A 14,708-nucleotide genomic window follows, 5' to 3' on the forward strand; every position below is an offset into this window, starting at 1 on the left:
ATTAAGTATATATTTAATCAAATTGCGTTTGAGCTCAAAGAAATAGGCCTATATATTAATCTCCAACATAAAGTGTATTTATATTTTAAATTTTATAGTCGATATTTAGATCTATAGCCGTTCAATAAAACATTAGCCTACTACGGATTTTGAATTCGAGTTCGATCTATATTATCGTGATTTTTCATGAACGTCATTCACACTTTCCTTCTCTATACTAACCGATCCATTAGTGTTTAAACTTAAAACGGGCAAAATTGAATGTGCCATGGCAGACAAATTCAATTCTAAATGTTATTTTTGAAATATTTTATTGTATTTATTATACTATCGTCCTATTATTACGTAAGGTAAGTAATTTAGATAAACATTTTTAAAAATTTTTGCCGAAAGAATGTATGCGGCATTCACTAAAATTTTTATATTTTCTTTTATTATTTTTTCACTTACTTGATCTTTGCTTTAAATTAATATTTTTAAAAAGTTATTCTGGATATTAATTTTCATATTTAACTTAATTTGAAATTATTTAAATTAAAACAATATTTTATAATGTAGAAAATAGGAAAATAGATATACAACGATTTATTATCGTGAATAAAAAGTTAATGTTTTATGATTTATTCTGTGGTTTATGTAGTTACTTTTTATGGTATTAACACTTTGGGATATCGTGTTATCTTAAACGTTCTTGGTATGGTCAGTAGTACTATAAAGAATCAATATATCCTATGCCGTTGGAGTGGGACAATTGTATTATCTCGATGCTATTGTTGTGGAGCAAAGGTATTAACCCAAAGTCCTTAAGATGGGTCAATGGTAATATCCTTGCCCTTGGGATATAACTTATACTGGAATTCAGTCGGAATCAATTGTAAATTGAAATCTTAAATAAAAACCGTATTTTATTAAAGAAAATATTTGTTTATACAGATATATGTTAGTTTCAAAGTTTCTAGTATTATAATTAGTGAACAAATCTCTAGCCATATTAATTTGATGATAAAGGAGCGTTATTATTATGATTGTACTGTATTTAATGTACTAACGGTGGTTTAATTCGAGATTTACTCGAACCGGTTTGACTTTAGTTTAATGCGAATTTTATTTTCGTTTGGAAATTCGCCAGATTTAAATTAATTGAGTCTTTAATCAATTTCCGGCATTCTGTAAGAAATAATACGATTCATCAAAGGTATTACATAATGTTATGTAGCTGAACGAAAGAACGAAATATCCGTGTATTGAAATTAAACAATATTAAATAATAATTATTAAATTATTACATGCCGTCGTAAATATTTTCCAACAAAATGAAGACATTTAATAACAGAAAATAAAAATATGTAAATAAATGGATTAAATTTAAATTCGCAGAGAAGAGTTAATATCGATTACGATTGGCAAATTTTATACGTAATTCAATAACATTTGTCGAGTAATTTAATTATAAAATATTTTTAAATTTTATTTTTATCGATTTAAAATCGAGACTTTTATATCCTCTATCATCTTTTTTTTTAGTAACACGTTCATTTATTGGTGTATATAAAATCTATTTGTCTTTATACTTGAGATTCTTTGAATTACTTCACCAATTTAAAAAAAAATCTGATAAATCTCAATTTAATATACTGTCTCTAGTTTAAATTAAAATCGAAACGTTGATGTTCCGGATTTTAAATTTATTCGATTACAGCGAATATGAAAAAGTATGTCATAGATGTGTTGCTTAAAATAGAATCTATTTAAGTATGGCAATTGTTTATATAAATAAATAAAAATAACCCTATTATAAACACGAAATTCTATTAAATTATACATAACCGATAGCCATGCAAGTAATTCTCACTGTCATGTCAACAGTATTTGCAATATCTATTTTTAGTTTAAGCTATTTCTTAGTTAGAATGGATTGTTATCTTATCATCTTAAAAGACAATTCAGATACGTTATAAAGTATATTCCGAGAACTCTATCAGTATTGGATTTTCCAAAACATTTTACATAATTTCAAAATATGTAGAATTTTCATGAATTTCTCTATAATTTTTTATGGAAATTCAATCAAATTTATTTTATAATTATACGCATATATTTTTAAAATAAATGAACACTGCAAATTTTTTTATATCCTCTAGTTAAAATTTAAAAAAAAAAGAAAAAAAATTCAGAGAGGATGAGGATGGAGAGCTCTGAAAATTCAGTTCACTGGTTTGGATATAAAAAAAATAAAATAAAAATTATTATACACAATATAAAAATATTAATAAGAATCACGTTATTGATTATTTAAAATTAAATATGTAAAATTGTTTTCGTTATTCATTACTTTTTTAAAGAACATTATTAAAATATTTAAAAATTTGATTTTAAATTTAAAAAAAACAGTATAAGAAAAAATTACTTATAAAATATTCACTTGCATATTATAATGATAAAACTATTTTTAACTATAATGTATTTTATTCATAAATATTGCCAATACTAATTTTATTGAATTGGAATGCTATATTTTACTACAGAAAAGACGACACGTGTATATCATTAATAATTAAAGCTGTGCACAAATAAATAATACATGGAAGAGATTAAAGAATATTGTTAACTGTAAATAATAAATTAAGAATTTTATGTATAAACGTGAAATATGTTTTCAATTATAAAATTCTAATTAACTATATTATTATTATTATTTTAGTTTATAATAGTTAACTAACTAATTATTTTGAATACTTTTTCTAAATACTTCATAAATATTTTATTTATTTTACAGTCTTACAAATCTTAGTTTATAGGTTATTTTACTATAAATTAAATCATGAAATATTTTGCGTAAAAATTAAATTAAATTATTTAATAAATTATTTAAAGTTTATTAAATATTTCACTATTTTCTTAATAGTTAAATATTTGATAATTCCTAATAAAATGATTAAAATTGAAATGTAAAAGGACATAAAATAATGAAAAAATAACAACATTAAATCTAAAGTAAATTTATTTTCTTACGTAATCGTATTTAATACTTAAACACTCGAATTAATTTATTATTATGAGTAAATCAAATATATCTCTATTATCTAAAATAATCATTATTTATTAATTACAATTTGTAATTAATTTGAAAAATATTGAAAACAAATATTAATTTTAAAAACTTGATGATAAATTTATTTCGATTTAAAAATAAGATATAACGACCTTCAGTTATAGTTAAAATGTATTTTTTGTCCTTGATAGATGCCATGCAATGCTACAGTTCATGGCAATGTTCGTTTTTCATGTTTTACAGATAGGCAGGAAAAATAATTGAAAAACTGAATTAGATACATGATTATAATGAAGTAATAGAGTTTTACTGTATTTCTGTGAAAATAATTCTAGTTTTATTCATGTTTTAAAAATAATAAACTGTAAATTATATATATATTTAAAATGTTTACGTATAGTTATGAGTCTTAAAATATAAATCTTTATATATTAAAAATACATATTAGGTTTTGGTTTACGGAAATTTTCATAATGCATTAAAATTACAAACCTTAACCTTTTAAAAATGCTAAAAATTCCGTATTAAATAACCTCGTGTTGTTATAATTAATTGAGTAAATTAATGGAAATTAATGTGAAATTTCATGTTTCTGTGAAGATTAATTATCCGAGTCAGTTATAAGTTATATATTTTTATATTTGATTGGTGATTGAAATTTACTTTTTAAAAAATAACTTCAATCGCAGTTGTATAATAATCTTTAATTAAAGTATTACTATTATCTGAAAAATTTTGGTTTGCTCTTCGTATATTATAACAATAGAATAGATGACGATAATCCCTAACGATAAGGAATTTGATGTAATTTTTTTTTTAATTTCAATTCGGTAATGCATTATATAAATTTGAATATGAAAATTTGGAGTAGATCTTTTAAAAGTTATTTTAAAAAATTTCTATTAGGATTTTTTAATAGAAATATTGAGATTAAATAAGTTTGAGTAACAGCCTTTACTATCATGCAAATAGGAGTTGTGACGATAATTTCGACACCATCGGTGCAGATCTTGAATAAGAACGAAAGAAAAGAGATAGGAAAAAACGCTTTGCCTAAATTTGAACGAGGTTAGAAAAAAACTAGGTCAGTGAATTATGCAGAAGCGTAGAAGGAACGAAAACGGATGTTCCATTCTCCAGTTCAGGGCGCTTGAGGACCCACGGCTGCCCCCGGTGTATAATCCCCCACCCTGGGGTGGAGACCCTTTGTGCCGACCGTCCCCACGGGTCTGGGGAAAAAAGCAGGACAGATGTCCCGAATTCATTGTATTTCTCCCCTCTTCCAACGGTTGCATGGGGGCCACCTTTTCTTTTCGTCGAGTGTTGTTCAGACAGGAAGGAAAAGTAGGTTTCCTGTGGGTCAAATAAGTGACGTTGCTTTATTATTGATGTAATCTCAATCAGTTCTAGATACAAATGGTAAAAATATTAATATTTTTAGGAAGTGGTCGCATACCTATCTACTTGCAAAATATTTATGTAAATATTTTGCATACTTTAACAAAATTGTCAATGACTCATCATTTACAGATAGCGCGTATTATTTTAAGAAAAAAATATAGAAAAATTATTTTTAAAAAAATCGCAATTTAAAATAAAAATATGAATTTATAGTCATATTCAAATAATATCAATTATAATCAATTATCATAAATTTTCTGACGTAGTTGACCTTGTTGTAACCTTGAAGGTACTTAAACTTTTTTCTTATATTTTATGAATGAATTTGCACCCTCTAATGTTATAGTAATCATATATAATATTTAGTAATATTAAATTTATATATATATATACAACAATTTAATTATGTATGTAATAGTTATATATATAATTAAATTTGTTAAAATTTTTTGTTTGTTTACAATAAGTATTAATTTATTATTTTTTTTATTTTTATTTTTTATTTTAGGGGATTTTGTACCAGGTGTGCCTTGCAATTGGAAATGTGCCCAATCTGTAGATCTGAAATCAAGTCAAGATTGGAAATGACATGATCAAGTATTCATTTTTCTGTTTTACTTGTATAATTTCTGTCTATTGATCTTAACTTATTTTCGTTATCTCTGGCAGAAACTACAAGATGTCAACGATTACCTCGCAAGTATCATCAGACGATTGAGTCATATATCTTTCCAGTGGAAACTCAGACAACCTCACTGCTTCACATATAGGAAGTTACAATCATTTATGGATGATGTCGAAGGATCCGTGAAGTCGAAAAGAAAGAAAAGAAAAATCCGTTCAAAAATGACATCAGTTTACTTTCTTTATACTTATTGTTTTCTCCTAAAATAATAGGAAATTTTGTTAATAAAGCACGACTGATTTATTGTTTGCTTTTATATCACGAATGTTACTACTATCTTCGAACACTATCATCATTCAGCCATAATATTTAATTCTTTTTATCATTTTAAGAATCTGGATACAAATTCCGGTCTCGTTTGTATGATTTATACAATGTTATCGTTGTCCATCATACGGAACCGATATTAATAGAATAATGAATGATATGTTCTTATTACAAAATTTCGAAAAATTTATATTTTTATTATTTATTTATTTTGATTTTAAAATTAAATTTTAAACTTTTAATATTAAATTTTATAAATGATGATTATGTTTTCGAGAATCTAAATTTTTTATTTTACTTAATTTAATCGCTAACTAAATTATATTTATCGGCATTTAACTTACATTTTCTTCGAAAGTTCAAGGCATTTTCGTTATTTGAATATGTATAAACGTTGTTAAGTTTGTAGTTTGAAGTATTTTTCATGAATATATTCTAATATTCAATCGGGTCAAATATAATTTATGAAGATTCCTACTGAAGTTTTCACGTGTCTATATTTTTTTCAAGTAGATATGAATAGTTAAAAAAAAAAAGTATTAATGAATGATGATGCATTTTGATATTAAATATTATTTTCAATAGCTGACAATATGTAATCAAAACTCGATAAACCAGTTTTTTACTTAATAATACATTAAATATTCACTTTGTATAAAAATTATAGAAAATCATTAGAAAAAAAAAATGATCAAGTAGAAAATTTATCGGCTTAAAAAAAAGACAAAAATCACAATTCTTAATTATAATTTAAGTCTTTTTTTTCTCAAATATATATATAAAAAAAAAATGTTGATAACAAGGTTAACAAATTGTATATTCAGGTCTGTAGATTTTTGTAGAAAAAAAAAATAATAATAATAAAAATTCTACACAATATGTTTAATCAATTATTAATGATTTTTTGAAAAATATTCAACATAATTTTCAAATATCATTAACATTCCTTATAAATTTGTATAAACAATTCGTTTCCCACACGTCTTTGTTTCCCTTTATAAATACTGTAGTAAATTTATGTTAGCATCTGTTATAATATCTCGTAAAATGAAAAACATTTGAGTATGGCCCGCTCTTAGCCGGTTAGTTATTTAAATTGAGGAAGTGACGTACGTTCGGTTCGTGGGGAGTAAACGAATAAGCATCTAAAACGTATTATTATTATAAATTATATATTTTGCATTACTTTTTAAATTCTAAAAATCTTTTATAAAATTAATAAAAGGGGAAAAAACGCCGAGAATTAAGCACGTTTTAAAAATATTTTAACGCAAAGAATCGTTTGGCGACATCTTATTGGTCAAAGTTTCCCGCTAAGAATTCGAAATATGCAGAGGGCGTTGTTCTGGGTCAGGTCAAATTGACTTATCCAAGATTTGTCACTTATTGCTTCGTTCGGCAGAAAATCCAATTCTTAAACCACAAGAATGTTGTGAGTAAAGCAAAAGGTATTAATATAATAAACCATTAACAAACAATTTAAAATTATTCAAATTTATTTTTATGTATTTTTTTAATAATGGTCTTCTGTGACGTAAATCGCCTTAACTTGTTGATTCGTTGAAAATTTTATATATATATATATAGATAAATTGTTAAGACACGTGTGACGTGTAAATATATTTGATCTTATTTATTATCTGTTTAATATATTAATAATTTATCGCATTCTCGTAGTAACGTCTGGAAAATTCCAGACGAAATTATTGTTTGAATTCGGGTTTTAACGAAGCGCGACGTCGTTTATTTTATTGACTTGAGAAGATTATAAGCGCGTAATTGTATCGATCGATGATTGTTAAGAAATTAATAATTGCAGTTTTAACAGTAAACTTCACAAAAATCAAGAGATCGAATTATATGTTTAATTGTCGCTTTAGGTTCTCTCTCTCTCTCTTATAGGAAATATCAATATTTTAATACGGATAATGAAAATATAGTAACTAGAGCTTGAAAATAATTGGTTAATTTGTTTCATTAACATTAATTAGATTATAGTAGAAGTAGTATTATTTTTTCTTCTGTGTTTTACTTAATTAATACGGATTTAATGAAGGGGAAAAAATAGGTTTAAATGTATAAATAATTAAAATTTCGTTGATAATAAACTTTAATATATTAAATAATTAATAATATAAATTTTTAATATTAAGTAGTGTTCGTTGATACGTTAATTTAAGAAAATGAGTTTGTTTTTTTCTCTCTCTCTCTCTCTGTTTTTTTTATTCCGAATTTATTTCTCTTTAATGTTTTTCTGTAATTAGTTAAAATTTGTTTACTTGATCGAACTTTTGACATTTTAATAACAAAAGGATTTTTTTAAAATCATAAATACTTCCTTTTAACTGAAACACGAAATTTCTATATTATGTAATTGTTCTCAATGTTCAAAATATTTTTTTTATATATAAAAATACAATTTATTAAACAGATTAATCTGAAAAGGTAAATGGGATTTAAGGTTTAAGAATGTAGTTTATTATTGAATCAAATTAAGTCTTTAATAAATTGCAAGAATTAAAATTTTGTAAGGCATCGATAAAAATTGTATCCCTATAATATAACAAATTATATCAAGTTTAAAATTTTCTATGATAAAACATGTATATATTGTAAATATTCTTGCTATATATCTGATAAATATTTAGATAAATAATAGGAAAAAAAAATGTTTATTTAATACATGTTTTAAGAAAATATGATTAAATTTAAAAATTATATTTCAAATTACATAACTTTGATGTAAAAAAGTTGATTCATTACGAAGCCATGAATTAAATATTTAATCTGAATGGAAAATTAAACCAGAATCTTCTAATTTATAATCTTATTGAATGCATTCAATTCCGTAGTTATCCATATGAAAATATAATAATTTCAATTAAACAGAACGTGTGGATATTTCGATTATGTAAAAGATTTGATAATTTCTATCTCCGAACGTGTGTATATTTTTCCATAACAAATATTTAAAATGATCTCATATCAATATCTAAATTACAAGCAATGAAATTTGTAACACACTAGTAGTTTTTCGTTTTGTTCGATGTTTAGCAAGTCGAGAAAGATTAAAAATTGAAGATAGTGTATATTAATCTAATTAAAATGATATTTATAAAAACTTGTTATCGTGAAATATTTTATACAATTTAATTAAGCAAAATTTATTTAAATACTACCATATTGCAGAGAATTTGAAATTAAGATTGGCATTTTAAATTAATAATTCAATAAAACTGTTACTGTACAATAATCAGAAATTAAGAAATAATACTTTTGAATNAGTATAATCTTTATTATTTCTTTAAAATATTTTTAAATTTTATTTTTATCGATTTAAAATCGAGACTTTTATATCCTCTATCATCTTTTTTTTTAGTAACACGTTCATTTATTGGTGTATATAAAATCTATTTGTCTTTATACTTGAGATTCTTTGAATTACTTCACCAATTTAAAAAAAAATCTGATAAATCTCAATTTAATATACTGTCTCTAGTTTAAATTAAAATCGAAACGTTGATGTTCCGGATTTTAAATTTATTCGATTACAGCGAATATGAAAAAGTATGTCATAGATGTGTTGCTTAAAATAGAATCTATTTAAGTATGGCAATTGTTTATATAAATAAATAAAAATAACCCTATTATAAACACGAAATTCTATTAAATTATACATAACCGATAGCCATGCAAGTAATTCTCACTGTCATGTCAACAGTATTTGCAATATCTATTTTTAGTTTAAGCTATTTCTTAGTTAGAATGGATTGTTATCTTATCATCTTAAAAGACAATTCAGATACGTTATAAAGTATATTCCGAGAACTCTATCAGTATTGGATTTTCCAAAACATTTTACATAATTTCAAAATATGTAGAATTTTCATGAATTTCTCTATAATTTTTTATGGAAATTCAATCAAATTTATTTTATAATTATACGCATATATTTTTAAAATAATTATTTTGATGAAATTATGGGTGATGTATTTAAGTTAATAGCATACTTATAGAAATTATATATGAACTTTTTAGTTTTAAATTTGAAAATTATCATCACAGCAACAAATAAGTGTGACAAGAATTACTTTCGGAAAACGTTTTTAAATAACAATTTAGTTCTAGAGCTTCTCTGTATATTTGCGATCTTAATAAAAGGCTTACGATCTCAGCGCCTCTTGCGGTCAGCATAAAAACATTTATAAGAATAATAATAGAGAATTGTATTTATTGTTATAGTATGTGTTAAGGAATATAAGTACTTTTATGAGTAACTGTACGTTATCGAATACTTTTAAAATTAGCTGATCGGTATAGAATTACCTGATGACCTTGCAACGGCCAAAGAAAGATTGGCAAATAACTAATTTTAGATATTACGTCAGTATGTAACGGAAATTAAATATAAATTCGTCTCCACTAGGAATTTAATAAAATAGATTTCAATTTTTTTGTTATAATATTATCTTGCTATTGAATTTTAAGCAATTTGTAGTATCTTTTACCATAAGAGAATTCAAGCGATCTCTATATACCTTTCCACTTTTTATGGTTGCCACTTACTTCCTCTTTCTTCGTTTCCGATTTTTTTTAATCGAATATCTTCAGTACAAGTGTTTATGTTTATATATTGTTTTTTATTCGTTCTTTTAAAATAAGAATGTATTTTAATTATTTCTTCATATCGTTCTAATTCGGAAACCCTTACAAGCGTTTTCAAATTTATGTTTTAATCTTCATACTCCTTTCTTTTCGTAGTTCGTTCTCATACAGACTTAAATAGCCTACATAATCAGTTTATTTAAGTTTACAATATTTCTTTGTTTCGTTGAATCTTGCTTACACATGCATTCGTGAATAATTTAAGACTTAATTACAATTTAGCTTATTTCGATCTTATATTCCATCCTATATCTTCATAGACGATTTACAGTTAGCTTTTTTCAATTAATAATAATAATATACTTGAAATATATTGTTTAGATATATAAGATTTCAGATTATTTTCTATATTTTTCATAAACATGTACTTTTATTAGGGTAATATATTTCGAAAGCTACGAATAAATATCAATCAATTTTCTGAACTGCTTTTCGTAGACTTTAACTGTTTTTAATTTAAAGAAATTATATTAAATTAAAGTGTAAATATTAGACTAATAAATAGAATTATATACTGTATATTTAGAATAATAAATCAGTTTGATTTTTTTTCTATAATTTGATAAATTACAGATAGTTATATATTTAAGTAAAGCTTTCTTCTTATTATGACAAATATTTTAAATCCTTTTTTTTATCAAGAAAATATTTATATAATAAAATTATTATAATACCGAAATGTTTTATTCGAAGTATGTAGCTGTAGTTCGAAAATATTTAATCGTATTTAATTTTCAAAATTACAATTATAATGTTTCATAAAATTAAATATAAAAGCTTTCATATTTATATACTGTATAATCTATTATTGATTATAAACATAGATACTTTGTTGTGATGGTTTTTATGTTTGATACGCTATTTCCCATTTTAAATATGCGTGATTTAAATAATATTTATTAAGATCATACGATTTTTATATAACTTTTATTTCGTGTAATGTATTTCGTTCTGTTTTCAAATTTAATTTTTAAAGATATTTACTTTATTGCTTTTAACAACTTCTTATATATTACAATTTCTATTATTTCTAATTATTAATACAGCAAACTGAAAATTGAACTGACCTATTGTATTAATAGGATAATTATTTTTGTGGGGTGAAGTAATTTTCGTAAGGAATGGAAGTTAAGTTTTAGAATAAAATCGTTTTACTTATATTTGTCAGTTATTTATTCTTAATTATTTCAAATCGAATTTTTAATTATAATAATTTTTCCTTTTTGGTGATTAATCAATTAATAGTAATAAATTCAAATAATATATAAAAACGGAGATATTGATATTTTCTATGAATGGTAGAATAATAATCTTTTGGATAACAGAGAAAGTATAAATGTGTCCCTATTCCGGGCCCCTTCACTTCCTCTATTTTCATCTGGTGGGGTGTGGTGGAGGACTGTGACACTTTCCCCTAATTTTAGGCCTTCCCCATGGGGGAAAAATCCCCAATGTAGGGTCAGTAGAACCCAGGCCCAGAGGCCAGGCTTGGGGTAGAAATGTGCAGTTCGCGCTACTTACAAAGCTTTGTTAGATTTTCGTTTGGAAAGAATTTTAGTTTGGATATTAATTCAAAATAAATTTACATTAATTGTTTAGTTTAATTTATTAATAAATTAATGTATATGTATTACGAATTTAAGTGCAGATATTAACTGTTTTAAAATGATATAAATTCTGTTAATTTTTAAAATATAATTTATATATAGACTATATAATGTCTAATTTTATTGCTTATATTTTAGTATAAAATAACAGGTTTTAAAATTTATTATAATACACATTGCTTTTAAAATAATTTAAAAATTCTTTCTGTACGTGAGAGTTGATATATCATGCTTACTCGTGTTACTTCATCAATTATTTCGAATCGAATTCGATTAGTGTCGATATTTTTACTAAAAGAAAAGCTTAAATTAGATTTTCAGTTTAATAATTTATCAATAACATATTTGAATTCTTTCTTCTTAAGTTGACGCTAATAATAATAATTTAATTTAATCATATTTGAAATGTCTAAATAAATTTATCCATGTAATTTTTTTCAATTATAATAAATCCACATAACATTATCAATAAAACTTTAATTTAAAAAGTTTAAATTTATTGGATCTATTTCAAAATGAATAATTCGGTGTTTATAATTATTCTTTGACCTCATTAATTAGGTCGGGCTGAATAATTCAGATTTGAGTTCTTCAGTTTTATACGCTACGACATTGTTTATAATCTCTGCATAATTGTTATGGAATATCTATCTTCTGACGGATATAAATTTTTTTTGAAAAAATTAATTATGAAACTAGATAAAATGATTATTCTGAGTGATAATACTGTTTACTCTTTTTATATTGTTTGAATATATTTTATCAACTTCTTATATAAAGTACAATATAAGTTTTGTAAGTAGTCAACAAAGAAAATGAATAGAAAGGCCAATGACGTGGTTCAAATACATCCATTCAATTCCAGTTTGATTCTAAAGAGCTTTATCTGTTCGACCACAGATCAAACAAGTATGAAGAAGTGCAAATGTAGACTCACTTGTCAACTTAAAAATGGGGCGGAAAATGCCTTGTGTGATGTCGAAGCATTATAATTTTTGTAGGCTGTAGGCAGTTGTTATAGGCTACTGAATTTTATTACACAGCGATTTTCGGTTATATTAGTCAAAATAAACTATTTAATTAAAATAATCCACTCTAAACATTCTATTTATCTTTAGTTAAAACGTAAAAGAAATGAAATATTTTTAGTTTTATTTAAAAATATTTTTCTGTTAATTGTAAACAGTTTATCCAAAAATTTTTAATTGCATTTAAATAATAAAAATCCAGAATGATAAATATAGTAAAATAAAATAATTTACCATAGAATTGTAATATATTCATGTAAACTGCTGCTGTTTCTCAAATATTATACGTGAAAATTTTTCAAATACTGGAGGAATAAATTAATTTTATAAGTAAATGGGAATGAAGTTTTTTAAGCTTCTGTATGTTTACTGAATTTCTCTATTCTATCTACTACAAGTTTTTATTTCATTATATATATATAGGCTATATTACACACAAAAGGTTTCGAAAAAATAGTTTTAAACTATTACGTACAATTATAATTTATTAACAAAGTATATTATTACAAATAAATTAAGAATTTAGTTTTACTTTATAAAAATTTAATATTAGAAATAAAAAATTTAATTTTTATAAGTTCTAATCTAATCTAATTCTAAATGTTAAACGAAGAAATAACACGAACATAATATTACTGTCAATAAAATATCTTCTAATCTATCCAAGTAATTTAGAATCAGGAAGTTATAACCTGCCATCTTTCTATTTCGCTACGATAAAATCAAAATTTATAAGCGTATAACATTCAAAAAATATTTAGTGTTGTAATTTTATTTAAATTTTATATTCAGAATTTTTGAATTTATATCATCATGAAAAATTAAAATGCTATTTTGTTTCGTTGTGATTACATGTTAATTTCTTGATGCGTGACGTATATTTTTGATAAGTTTTGCGTCTATTTAAATATTTAAAACTTGCGCCAAAATAAACAGTTAAAACAGCTTACTTTAAAACAAACTTCTACCAGAAAATATTTCATAAAACGTTAAAAAAAAAACTGAAAATTGAAACTTTTTTTTAATTCAAATTGAAACTCAATAGTGCGGAAAATAATGTTCTTACTAACAAACGGAAGATAAAATAACAATGAAAATAATCATGATTTTTTTAAAGTACTAAATAATTGTTGTTCTAATGATTTTAGTGATATAATAAAATATTTTTATATTTCAAAATAAAAATTACTTTTTATTAATTTAAAAAAAAAATTCTTATGCACGCATTCATTTACAGATTTAACTTATGTTAACCAAATTCATAACTTAATGTATTAATAAATATAATATTCAAAACATAGGCTTAATAGCTAAAACAATTATATTTTTAATATTATAGTCAATTAAATAGGTACTCAAACATAAGTTAAGCAAAACCGGTTTATTAAAAAAATCATCGATAAAATAGATACTTTTTGATAGATAAACATATATATTTTACACGAGTCATTAAATATAAGTTGAATTATAATTTTTCTATTTTTTAAATTAATATTAATACGAATTAATTGAACTTTCTTATGATTAAAACTTTTATTAAATTTATATATTATTAAATACTAGTTTAAATTAACTGACTGTTAAACAACTACAGTATCATAATAATAGGTGAATTGTTATTGATGAAACTGCACGATTATAAGCTTTAAAGAAATCACAGAAATTTTAATATATTACTATACATATAGTGAAATACAGGGGCATATAATATAGGCTATATATTAATATACGAGCATATTATTTATAACAAGTGTAAACTTTTCTATAATGCTCATTAATGAAATTTATTCGTTAAATTTCTCATGCAAATTGGAAATTTTATTTATAAAAATTTAAGTATAAATTGGGTAAGTAAATTTGTGGAATAACATAAATTGTAAAAACTAACCATCTTGAGTCAGCTTTCATTAATAATTAATAATAATCCTTATTACATTTCTATCTATATTTAGGGATTTATTACCAAATACGTTAAAAAAAAGGTAGTCATTTTTAAAAAAAAA

General features: G+C 23.5%; 1 long non-coding RNA gene across 2 annotated transcripts; it reads left to right on the top strand.

Annotated features, from left to right (window-relative positions):
* On the top strand, positions 1-5,635 carry LOC111617432. 2 transcript variants are annotated; one of them, XR_002755421.1, is made up of 3 exons: positions 1-350; positions 4,962-5,050; positions 5,123-5,635. It is a non-coding gene; the product is annotated as an uncharacterized LOC111617432 (long non-coding RNA). The 2 variants fall into 2 exon arrangements; XR_002755427.1 differs by lacking the exon at positions 1-350 and adding an exon at positions 4,616-4,742.
* The last annotated feature ends 9,073 nt before the right edge of the window (positions 5,636-14,708 follow it).

Source organism: Centruroides sculpturatus, unplaced genomic scaffold (assembly GCF_000671375.1).
Source record: "Centruroides sculpturatus isolate CEXI.00-Female unplaced genomic scaffold, Cexi_2.0 scaffold103, whole genome shotgun sequence".
In the NCBI taxonomy this organism is placed as follows: Eukaryota; Metazoa; Arthropoda; class Arachnida; order Scorpiones; family Buthidae; genus Centruroides; species Centruroides sculpturatus.